We start from the raw sequence: 12,053 nt of genomic DNA, 5'->3' as shown, positions 1-12,053 counted from the left end.
GATTTGTTTCTCCGAATCGAAGGTTAAAAACACAAAAGCATTGTACACAATTTAAACCAATCAATATTGTGTAATTAACAAGGATAAACTGATGTTTTTAGTGGATGAGTAATGCAGATATCACTGTGTAATCATTTGATAGTGAGGGGAATACTTCCGCTTTTATTATGAAAACTTCGAGACCGGAAATACAGTTTTCACCCCGTGAGGGTTGACGCCAACTTTACATGGACGCTGCAGAAAGATGCACGTTCTCCTTGCGAGACCTCAAATCATCTAGGTCAGGGGTGGCCAACCAGTCAGAGGTTAAGAGCCACATTTGTTCTATGTTACTGCAAAGAGCCACATCAAACACACAGTCACTGATACCGCTTGTTTCAGTGTTTTGTTTTCTGGAGACAAGATTTCAACCACGTCACTGATGCATTTTTGTGGCATTGGGATATATTTTTTTTAAATCCTCTGGAGCAGAGAGGAGCTGTGGATTATTGTTATTGATTAATGCATCAGTGTTTCTTAGGGTCAAAAACACTAAACTCACAACTTCAAATGAAAGCGTTTAGTTTATTTAATAAAAGAGCACATGTTCAATGTGAAAAGTGACAGTAGTTATAGATTATTTGCAATTTGGTGCGATATATATATATATATTTTAATTATATATTTTTTTTAAACACCTTGAATTTCAGGGGGGGGGCGCGGGGCTCCGTTGGCGGGGTGCAGCGCCCTTCCAAGACAATGGTAGGGGAAACACTGGATAGTAGTGTTTAATCAACGATAGGTTTTCCCCCCCTCAAAAAGTGATTGGTTCACTGCATCGCAGGTATTATTGTGATTGGCTCTTGGGCCACATCAAAATGAGACGCGCTGTCATCCTCTCATACTGACACCTGACACCACACATACACACGTAGGGAGAGCCGGGACAAAAGTAACACGGGACGAAAGTAACACGGAACGAAAGTAACGGAGCAATTTTATCCGAGCCCAAACAACTTTGACCGGCCAAATTACGTCAGAATTATCAGCATTCAATACTTAACAGACCTACTAAATATCAGGTTTAACTGTCGTGTTGTCACGATACCAACATTTTGGTTTCGATACCAAGTCAAGAATTGCGATTCCGATTATTTTTCGATACTTTTCTTAAAAAAAGGGAAACAGTCTTAAATGTAATTATTGTGCTTTATTTCAGACCAGAACCAGAACCATAACACAACCTTTAAACAATGAGAACAATACATACAATAAATGACAATAATTCGTATTAAATAAAATTAATACATTTCTTACAGACAGGCCTCGTGGTGTCCGTAGGCTTGCCCTCACTGTCAGAGATATAGCTAAAATACTTCCACATTTCGCTTCTGGCGTCTTTTTTGTCAACAAGCCGAGGGGCAGCGGCAGTTGCACTCCCACTTGCAGCCATGCTTCTCGTTTTCTCACATGCTCTGGCAGCTAGCGCGTGCACGAGAGCGGGGAGGCACTTGAGCGTGCTTTAGAGGGGCGGGACTGCAGGCACGGCTGCAGTGCAGGGAGTGGAAGCAGAGCGCTGAACACACACAGCTCTTATTTAAACGGCGCTTTCTCACCGGAGTACTTTCCGCCGTCATTCTTAAACGGAGGAATCGTAACGTTTTTAACGGCAGGGTATCGCGGTATACCTTTCAAGTATCGGTACACCGTGCACCACTAGTCAGGAGTCAGTGTCTCTCCCCCGAACTCACACATATAAAATTCAATATGAACTGAAGAGCCGCATGAAACTAGGCAAAGAGCCGCATGCGGCTCGAGAGCCGCAGGTTGGCCACCCCTGATCTAGGTAATATCTATCAAACTATAGATCCTACACATTCACTGGACGTGGATTCTAAAAGTACAATACACTTCTCGCTAGAAATCAAATCAAAAAGCATTTTAATGGCCAAATTATCCTACAATTTAGGATTTTCCAGAGAGGGTTATTTCTGAAATACGACCCTCCGGAGCGTTTGCAATCAACGGGAGCATATGCCGCAAATCGTTGTTTCTTACACGACCACTAGAGGTGCTAAACTTTAAAACGTGGCTATACAGTAGGTCGTGATAAGCTGCTGAACAATCGACCTATTTGGTAGTTTTTGGAAGAGGACAGGCTGTTGGTATTTTAGGGAAATTAGGGTTAACATTCAAATAGGGAGTATCTGAGGAGGTGGCATTAGGGAAGACTAACCCATTTTAAAGGCTGGTAATAATACCACTAGCATGACAAGGCAGCTATAGTAAAACACATAAACTGGAAACAGGGAGAAACAACTAGCCAGGCTCTGTCAAACAGTTAACAAAATCAGTCTTCAAGCACCTCTAAAGCTCAATAATAACCACGTTAACTGCTACTTATTATTGTCTAGAACCATTACAATTATACCTGCTATAACATAACGATCATATTCCCTTATATTTGTACCTATTTCACAGAGCAAAATGTCCTTGTGAAGCGGTTAAACTCATGTTAGACAGAAAAGAAACGGCAATGCAAATGCTGTGAGATAATTAATTACACTGTGTGATACTGTAGCTCTGCTGCCCGGACATATACACCTGGCCCATTAACTTTTAATTCAGGGAGAATAATTTTCCACACCATTTACACAATTAAAAATGTCAGGAAATATAATTCTCAATTCATTATGCTGACAATTCTTCAACTTGATTACCCTCAAAGCTATGAATTTGTTTTCAACTAACAAACTTTAATAACCCCTGTAATATTTTGTCAATACTGTGTTTGTTTGCTAAGCTTGTTTGATGATGCTGTGAGTTGAAATTAGTCAACATCAATTCAATAATTTCCCCCAACTTCTATCTGAGCTGAAACTGTGCATGTCACTTCTGCCTAATTCAATTCATCACAAGTGGAAAAGACAGAACTATCACATTGGAAGCCTCCTGACGGATACACATATTTCAGTCATGGTTAAAACACAACCGAACAAATAGTGACATGAAATATGTCAAGTTGAAAATAGGCCCACTGACGGGACTACAGTTAGCCGTTGCATAGTTTTGTGCTGCCCATCACTCACACTGTTTCAAGAATGAAAAGGCCAACCTGATGTAGCCTTTGCAACATTACATGAGCTGTCATGTTAGGGTTGTGGGCAACATCCAATAGCAAGATCACCACCCACGTCAAAAATGTCCACTGTGCAAAGTGGTCAAACTGACATCCATTATAAATAGGAAGAAAACTAAAACAACTCTACTGTGTATTGCCCATACCGAGAAAATACAATAACACACTGGAAAAAATGCTGCTCCAAAAAGAAGTTGTTTTCACTTGAAATAAGTACAAACATCTGCCAATAGTGAACATTTGCTTGGTAAGATTTCTTGAAATAAGAAGGGATATTTAGATAAATCAGATCTTGTAATTAGCTGGGAGAACTTATTTTGAACTATATTTTACCAGGATTAGGAAATGCTCTAAAGTGTTCTGTTTCCTGATGTTAGGGATTTTCCAATAAATATGTAAAATAAAATAAATTAATCTGAGATGCAACTCAAAATAGGATTATTTGACTTTGGCATTGTCTAAAAACAAGACCCGATATCTCACTGCAGTGTTACCTCTGAAGTTATTATGTCTTTTAGCAAGTGTAAATACATATTCTGACTAGATATTAGACAAATAGACTGGGCAAGATTTCAAGTTGTTGTAGTGCAGTTGGTCATTGCTAGACCCAGTTTACGTTTGGAACTTCTCTGTTCATGTGTGTGCATCATGTCACCACATTTTGGGAGCACACATTCAATTTACCTTAATCACGTCCATGAGCCGTGAGTCACAGCCATTGCTGACCTTATTCCCAACTGCGAACCGGATCAGCGGTCCAGACGACAATAAATAACTTCCTGTTTGTGGAACATCTTCAACTGACCCTTTCACCTTTCGCCTTACAAGTATCCTAAGGATAAAGGGAACCACAATCTTTCTACCCACTCCTTTGGGTGGATGCTGTCATTTCCCATCAGCTACTGTTGTGTGAATAAGCCTTTAATGCACGAGAATGTCAGAGCATTGGGGCTACATAATAGATTGATCACAAGCCGATCGGCCTAAATCTTGGCATTTCATAGCTGATTTGACCCCTCAATGGCATTTTTTATTATTTCATTTAATTAATCCGTGTCTTCCCAACCTTGCATATTGTTTGGTTCTATTATCAGCTGTTCAATTATAGTATGTTGAAAATGTTTGTTTTGAAATTCTTATGAGCATTCCCTCTGTGAATTAGCAACCTAATGGTTTGTTGTAGTAACATGAACATTTCTAAATATACAGGAAAGAAATCCCAGATTTATTGAGCTCTTTATTACAGAAGGCTATGTAGTTGGTATGCAAGTCCATTCACCTTTAGCTAAGTGCAGTGAAGCTTAATTAGCATAAATGAACATTATGCAGCGTCTTGTTTTTTGCAAATGTTTCACCAACAGCCCCAGGACTTGAAGGGCTTTGAGTCAATTTTAGTATTTATTGCTTAGGATAACAAAACACAATAAGTAGAACATAAACACACAATTCAACCCCTAATTGTCTTTGTTATGCTTGTGCATGAGTAGTTATCAGTGCCCAGAGTTAGACAATGACTGGCAGCGCTATGCAAGCACAGACTTCTTCTTCATACATTTTCTGATTAATACAGACTGTGTTGTAATCTGGAAGAGCATCCTGGCATGAAGGATGAGGATTATATATTTTTCACCTCAGAAACTAATTGAAAAGGCCCTTGATTGTGCTGTTATCACTCATGTCCCCAGCTGAGTTATGGCCAGGGTGAGATATGACTGACAGAAAAAAGGGAGACTTAATGAACAGCATGTGATTGTTAAATAGGCAGGTGCTGGATTGTAGACCTGGACATGTTTTAATAAATATATCTGATCTGATTCACTATTCAGCCATTCTGATTAGGTGATAATACCTCTAGTCTCCTCCAAGCTCCTTTGTAATGGATGAATATGCAGACAATCATTCTTTTCTGATAATACATGAAATATAACTTCAGATCAGTTACCTGTGCAGCAGAAGGAAGTGTTATTTAAATAAATCATACATTCATGCTGGAAAAAGTTATTTAACCTAATATGACAATGAAGAATATAACAGTTTAAGTAATATTATTTGGATGGTGTGACATTTATCTAAGATAGTTCAATGATATGGTACAGGCAGCAATATCATTTATATATTGTTGATATGTTTTTTGTATGTGTAGATGGACTTGACATTTTGCCAGATCCCCCCTGCAATCACTGCCCATTGTGTTCAGAAAAAAAGAGAATATCGATACCCTCACATTGAAAATGAGCCAGCTCTTAGTGGTTAGTGGTTAGCTTAAACTTATTTTACACAAACAAGATATATTGTGTTGATTTATGAGATTGTGGGGTCCTCATAGTCAAAACATGTTTAACCTTTGGATAGCTGCAAGCTAGCTCTTTCTCCCCTTTTGTGCTTTTTGTGCTAAGATATGCTAAATGACTGGACTTCAGTATTGCTTACGGTTTTATTTACTCCATAGATAAGGATGGTGTGAAGTGTATACACTAGGGATGTGCATCTCCATCACTGAGGCCGATGCGATGCGCATCTCGATACGTTGCCACGATACGATACATTAACGATACATTTGAAACACCAGGCGATGCGATACGATACGATTTACCCCTGTTGCGATACAGTTCGATACGATTTGATTCAACATTATGCGATTCGGTGCGATACGATGCGATTCAACACGATGCAAAAATAATGATACTTCAATATGGTACGACAGAGGATTTTTGTTTTATTCCACAGCAGCAAATCATACATTAACAAAAAAGTGCTTTACATATTTGGTACTGCACATCCCTTCATGCCGTTTTTTTACCTTTAAAAGCTCTCCAGAGTACAATTGTATAACACCTCAAAACAATGTAAGGATGCATTGCTCATGATTAACAATATGCAAATAACAGCTACCATAGTGCAATGCCCATACAGCTGCCAGCCTGATGTGCTTAACACTCATTCATAGGCTAACTCACCAGTGAGCAGAAAGCAGTGGGTTCTATATGAACAATAAAGAATACAAATAATCTTTCACAAACAGGTATTTCATAACTGCTTACAGTAAGGAAGACATTTAAATTATTATTGGCCGTCACAGGCTGCTGTAAACTAAACACCACTCTCTCTGACAGAACACCTCACTGAGTGATTTAACTCATATGTCTAACTTTCAGGTTTCTCTTTTCAGCCGCAGACCCCATGTCGCCTCTTTATGTGCGTCGCTAAGTTCCTCGTACTACTTGTGTACTTTAAAGCGGCTCGGCATCGTTAACAATTTGCGAGAGATTTTTCAAGTTGACCGTCTCTAGTATATAGGGCCGCGCACATATACCATCAGGACGTTACTGATGGGGTGCGGCTGCGGAGTGATACTGTGTGTATGCAAGCCCGCATCTAGGACGGATCTATGTATCATGGCTGTAGACCTGTTAAGTAATAAAGATACCTCATACAAAGGTCTACGGATACCTTATTACTCTCCATGACCTGCGGTCAACTATATAGCCTAGCATAAAGGACTATTACACCGTCTTTCTTGAACAATCCGAAGTGTTGGCAAACGTTTGATTTGTAGGTATTTTTCGGTGCGCTGTGTTTCTCTTTCTCCTCAACTTCCGTGTGTGTTGATAGCTGACTCTCGGCCTCCGTAGTGGCGAAGCAAATATCAAAGATCTGAGCGCTGAGCTCACAAGATGAGGGGATTTTATATGAATGAATCGGTTTTTTACCGATGCAAAGACGCTACGCCATCGATGCATCGCGAGTTCAACCCGGTTCAACCCAAACTGTAGCCGATGTGCACTCTTTCAACCGGTGCACTCGCATCTTGAACGTTTATGCCGGTGCACCGATGCGAATCGGTGAATCTTAACATCTCTAGTATACACTCATAATTAATTCATTGCGCATAGAGCAATATAAACATTTAACTCTCACACCACAGCGTTTTCCCTTGATATGGACATGAGTTATCAGAAAGCTACCAGTATTTCTCAAGAAAAAGGAAGGAAATTAGGGAAAAGTTTATAGAAATAAGCATAATTGTGTGAAACAAAAATACTTATCTTTCTTTACTGTTACTCTTGGATTGATCTCATCTAATACAACTACAGCTTAATTGTAAACTAATTTGAAGTATTGAAGGTCACCTATTATGCAAAATCCAATTTTTCATGTCCTTTATAAACATTTATTACATGGCTTAGTTGAATACTCGATTCTGATTGGTCAGTTCAGAACACGTGACACGTTGTTAATCCAGAACAGACAGACCGCTGTCAAGAATTTATTGACCGTTGTTAAGGACGCTCACATCTGCACAAATAAGTCTGTTCGATTTAACTGTATACAGTTTGGTTGAAAAGCAAACTGCATGCAGCTTCATGCCGATCTAGATCCCTCCGCTTCGCGTTGGGCTCCTGATCAGCCTGTCGGTGTTCTTTTCCCCATAATCACCGCGTCGCTGCACATTATCCCTTACGTGTCCCCTCTGTGTAAAGAGATTCTGAAAGTTTCTGGAGAAAAGATTCACTCACTTTTTGTCCTGATCCATTTATATAAAAACCTGTCTGAAAATGAGCTGATCAGAATTTGGCCACTTTATGATGTCATAACGATTTTTTGTCTTGTTTAACCATTTGCCAATAAACATCTTTGACTTGATGCTGAGATCACTGCCACATAAATAGCTGCAGTGACTATTACACAGCAGTATTTAAATGTAAGATCTCAGGCAGGCATTTAGTATTCGGTGAATCAACACTGATGAGGAGACAGTACAGCAAGTGTTGGTTTCATCATTATTTCTCACAGTGACCTGTTATCGCACACTGAGGAAATATAAAGCAGAATGCATCCCCAGCTGAACATTCATTGATGGGGTGTGAGCTGCAGTGCTTGGTTTTATTAAGTTCCACTGATGAGGGAAGAGCATATTTAATTCAATTCCATTCTTCACTGAGTGTAGATTAGAGTAGGTTAGCTCATTAAGTCCTTGTCAGATAGAGAGGCATGAACCTCATAGGCCAATTGTTGGTTCAATAATGACAAGAACAAAGCTTCTGTCTTCATTTTGAATCTGAAGACCAGAAAAGACACTGTGCATGTGAACTTGTACACACTCTAAAAATTGTTACAATTTGAAATGTTAATGAAGTTGAGCACTGCTGTGTCAAAGAGGCTGTAGTATCTAAACAGCACATATTCCTTGTTTGCTTGTATTTTGCTTATAACTCTTACAAACAAAAAAACCTCAACATGTCAACCAATTCCTTTAAAATGAATTCTTAGTTGTGAGAAAGTATTCAGTATTTCTCAAGAAAAAGGCTAACAATTGCAGAAAACTATCATTATGTCGAATAAAATTACTTATTCTCCTTTCACTTCTTGCTACTAAATGGTAAATTCAACCCAAATAAGCATTATTTTTCTGGCAATTTAGAATACAGTTAAGGTCCTTACTTCTGGTCGGTTGTGATGTTCTTCTTTCAATACAGCAGCAGACGTCATACATAGATTTGAGATCATGGTGACTTACGTTGAGCCTAACCAAAACAGCATGTTGATGGAGTCTATCTTTGCACTTCATCAGTATTAACCTACTGAAGCAATTGATAAAGCCCAACCATGTGATATGTATTAATGGAATGACTGTGATAAACCTCGATCCTAGCATTGCAAGTAGAGCTTTAGAAGACCTAGTTTTCACAGAAAAAAGTCAATTAATGTCTGCCAGCCATGTCCAGTATTTTATCTCTCCTTTAAAGCCTGCCACTGGACATCCAGCTGCAAGACATCAAACCAAAGGTCAGGTCGAGGATGAGTACGGGAGTATCTGGAGGCCAGGCAGGGGAGGAGAGGGATGAGCAGAGGCCAGCGGGCTCCCCATATCAATCCTAAAGACCTCCACTGATTTTAACTTTTTATGTTCCGCAAGGAAACGTTTTGGAAAATATTCTACGGTAAATTGTCGCTCACAAACACAGAAAAAACATAAAGAGTTTAGCAGGTTAGATTGTTGTGTGTCAAAACTATGCAAAGATTAATATTGAGAGCAAAAAAACAACAACAAAGAAACATTTTTATGTTCGTGGATAACTTGTTTTACAAAGCAGAAATTAATATGAATTAGAGCCTGGTTTCATCCTTTTGAGCTGAAGTAATAATTGATAAAGTGAGCAGAATAATTATTTTGATATTGAAATTTGTAAAAGATTCAGGCTTGTTTTTGTGACAATTATGACCAACTTACAGTAGAAAAGGGTAGTTTTGTTTTCTGTAGTAACCAGAACAATTTGAAGTGAGGTGATTACTCCCAGGCAGATGTACTTTATCTCAAATTGATTCAAACTCTTGTTATATAAATACAAATGCACAATCTTTGCTATATAGAAGCATCTAAAAAAATATGGGTAAAGTATTTGTTAATACTGTGCAATATCTGTTTATTTAGCTAATTACTTACCTATTACATTTTACTTTTAGATAAATTGACCAACACATGTACATTATTTGTGATTGTGTTTAAGGTGAGAAGCGGGAGAGAAGAATATTCTTTGGAGGTTTAAAATATGTTATTATTCATGTTTTCATTATAGCCACATGATGTCTGCATACCAGGGGGATTATGCTCAAACTGCTGAGCTTTGGGATATATCCAAATATGTGAATGCAATTTTAAAATTCCTTAATTAATGTGTGCTCAGTCAAACACTACATGATGTTATTCTGATAGGCCTCACAAGTGTTAATTCTGCCGACATGACAGACATGATGAGGCCAACATACCAGGACAGGGCATGTTGCTAATGAAGTGTTTGATAATTAGGGTCACTGTATAAACACAAGCCATCATTCTCCCCTGCTTGTGATTTGAATAATGCAGTGTGCAAATTAGTTAATTAAACCAAATGCATTGTCTCATCATCCTGTATCTCATGGCCTCTTTTAATTTACAATGAGTAAATCATTCATAAGTAAAGGTAAACAAATATTTGTATCAAAATGTAATTAAAGTATTAAACGTAAAAGTCATCATTATGTAGAATGTCTCCTTAAACATTGTTGTTGTCAGATGATATACTGAATGTATGTTGTTTATCAGTAATGAGCACATAACACTATTTTAATGTTGTAGTTAATCAATATAGAGGCATTGGTATATACCACAATTCACACTGCCCAGTATACTGTATGAAATAATGGCAAACACTGCTCTAATGCCCTGTTGTTACACATTACAACAATAATACAGTCAGGTAGACTGTCTCAACATCGGGCTGTTCTCACTTTGAGCCGGTTACTTGTGTTTTTTTCTTTGCTTACAGTGTGTGTCAGCTGCCTTTTTGCAAAGTGTTACGGTGTGTGAAGCAGGCAGGACCCAAAACTAGGGCAACCAGGGTGGGTGGAGGGGTCTGGAGGACGGGTTTTGGGCTGACAGCCCAGGAGCACAGCGGAGGACCCGGAAGGGATCTCGGGCGGACGGCCCGACGGCAAGGCAGAAGCCGAGAAGGGGGACTCGGGCGGACGGCCCGGGGGCAAGGCAGAGTCCAAGGTGGGGCGAAGAACACAGCGGGCGAACTCAGGGGGCCGAGCATGAGGGCGAAGGCAGCGGCAGGAAGAGTCAGGGGGCCGGGCTCGAGGGCGAAGGCAGCGGCCGGAAGAGTCAGGGGGCCGGGCTCGAGGGCGAAGACCAGACAGCTCCAGAGGCGGGGCAGGAAAGCGTTGACGGGACAGCTCCGGAGGCCGGGCAGGACCCAGTGTCGGCCGGACAGGAACCGGAGCCGGTGGGACAGGCTTCGGCGGGATCCCCCACGGAAGAGGACCAGGAGTTGGCAGGACCCCCGGCGAGACAGGTGATGGCGGGGCCTCCAATGGAACAGGACAAGGGGTTGGCAGGACCCCCGGCAGAAGAGTTGACGGCGGGACCCCCAGAGGAACAGGACATAGGATTGGCAGGACCCCCGGCAGGAGAGTAGTCGGCGGGACCTCCAACGGCACAGGACATAGGGTTGGCAGGACCCCCGGCAGGAGAGTCGGCGGCGGGACCCCCAACGGGACAGGACATAGAGTTGGCAGGACCCCCAGCGGAACCTCCAACGGCACAGGACATAGGGTTGGCAGGACCTCCAGCGGAACCTCCAACGGCACGGACATAGGGTTGGCAGGACCTCCAGCGGAACCTCCAACGGCACAGACATAGGGTTGGCAAGACCCCCGGCAGAGGAGTAGTCGGCAGGGCCTCCAACGGGACAGGACATGGAGTTGGCAGGACCCCCAGCGGAACCTCCAACGGACCAGGACATTGGGTAGGGACTTGAGACGGGAACTCGAGAGGGGAACTCGAGGGTGGGACTAGAGGTGGGACTTGGGAAGGGACTTGGGAAGGGACTTGAGAGGGGACCCGAGAGGGGACTCGAGAAGGGACCCGAGAGGGGACTCGAGAGGGGACCCGAGAGGGGACTCGAGAGGTGACTCGAGAGGGGACTCGAGAGGGAACTCGAGAGGAGACTTGAGAGGGAACTGGAGAGATGACTCGAGAGGGGACTGGAGGGGTGACTTGAGAGGGGACTGGAGGGGTGACTTGAGAGGGGACTCTAGAGGGAACTCGAGAGGGAACTCAAGAGGGAACTTGCGAAGTGTCTTGAAAGGGGACTCGAGAGGGAACTTGAGAGGAGACTGGAGAGGGGACTGGAGAGGGGACTCGTAAGGGAACTCGAGAGGGGACTCGAGAGGGGACTGGAGAGGGGACTGGTACGCCGACAGGACACGGGGAGCTGGCGGCCGGAGACGAGGGGCTGGAGTCGAAACCATGGCTGCTGGGGCCAGGACTGAGGCTGAAACCATGGCTGCTGGGGCCAGAACTGGAGCCGGAACCATGGCTGCTGGGGCCTGTACTGGAGCTGGAACCATGGCTGCCGGGGCCTGAACTGGGGCCGGAATGGCTGCTGGGGCC

The sequence above is a fragment of the Gymnodraco acuticeps genome, unplaced genomic scaffold, assembly GCF_902827175.1.
Source record: "Gymnodraco acuticeps unplaced genomic scaffold, fGymAcu1.1, whole genome shotgun sequence".
In the NCBI taxonomy this organism is placed as follows: Eukaryota; Metazoa; Chordata; class Actinopteri; order Perciformes; family Bathydraconidae; genus Gymnodraco; species Gymnodraco acuticeps.
Note: the sequence above shows the minus strand (reverse complement) of the source record.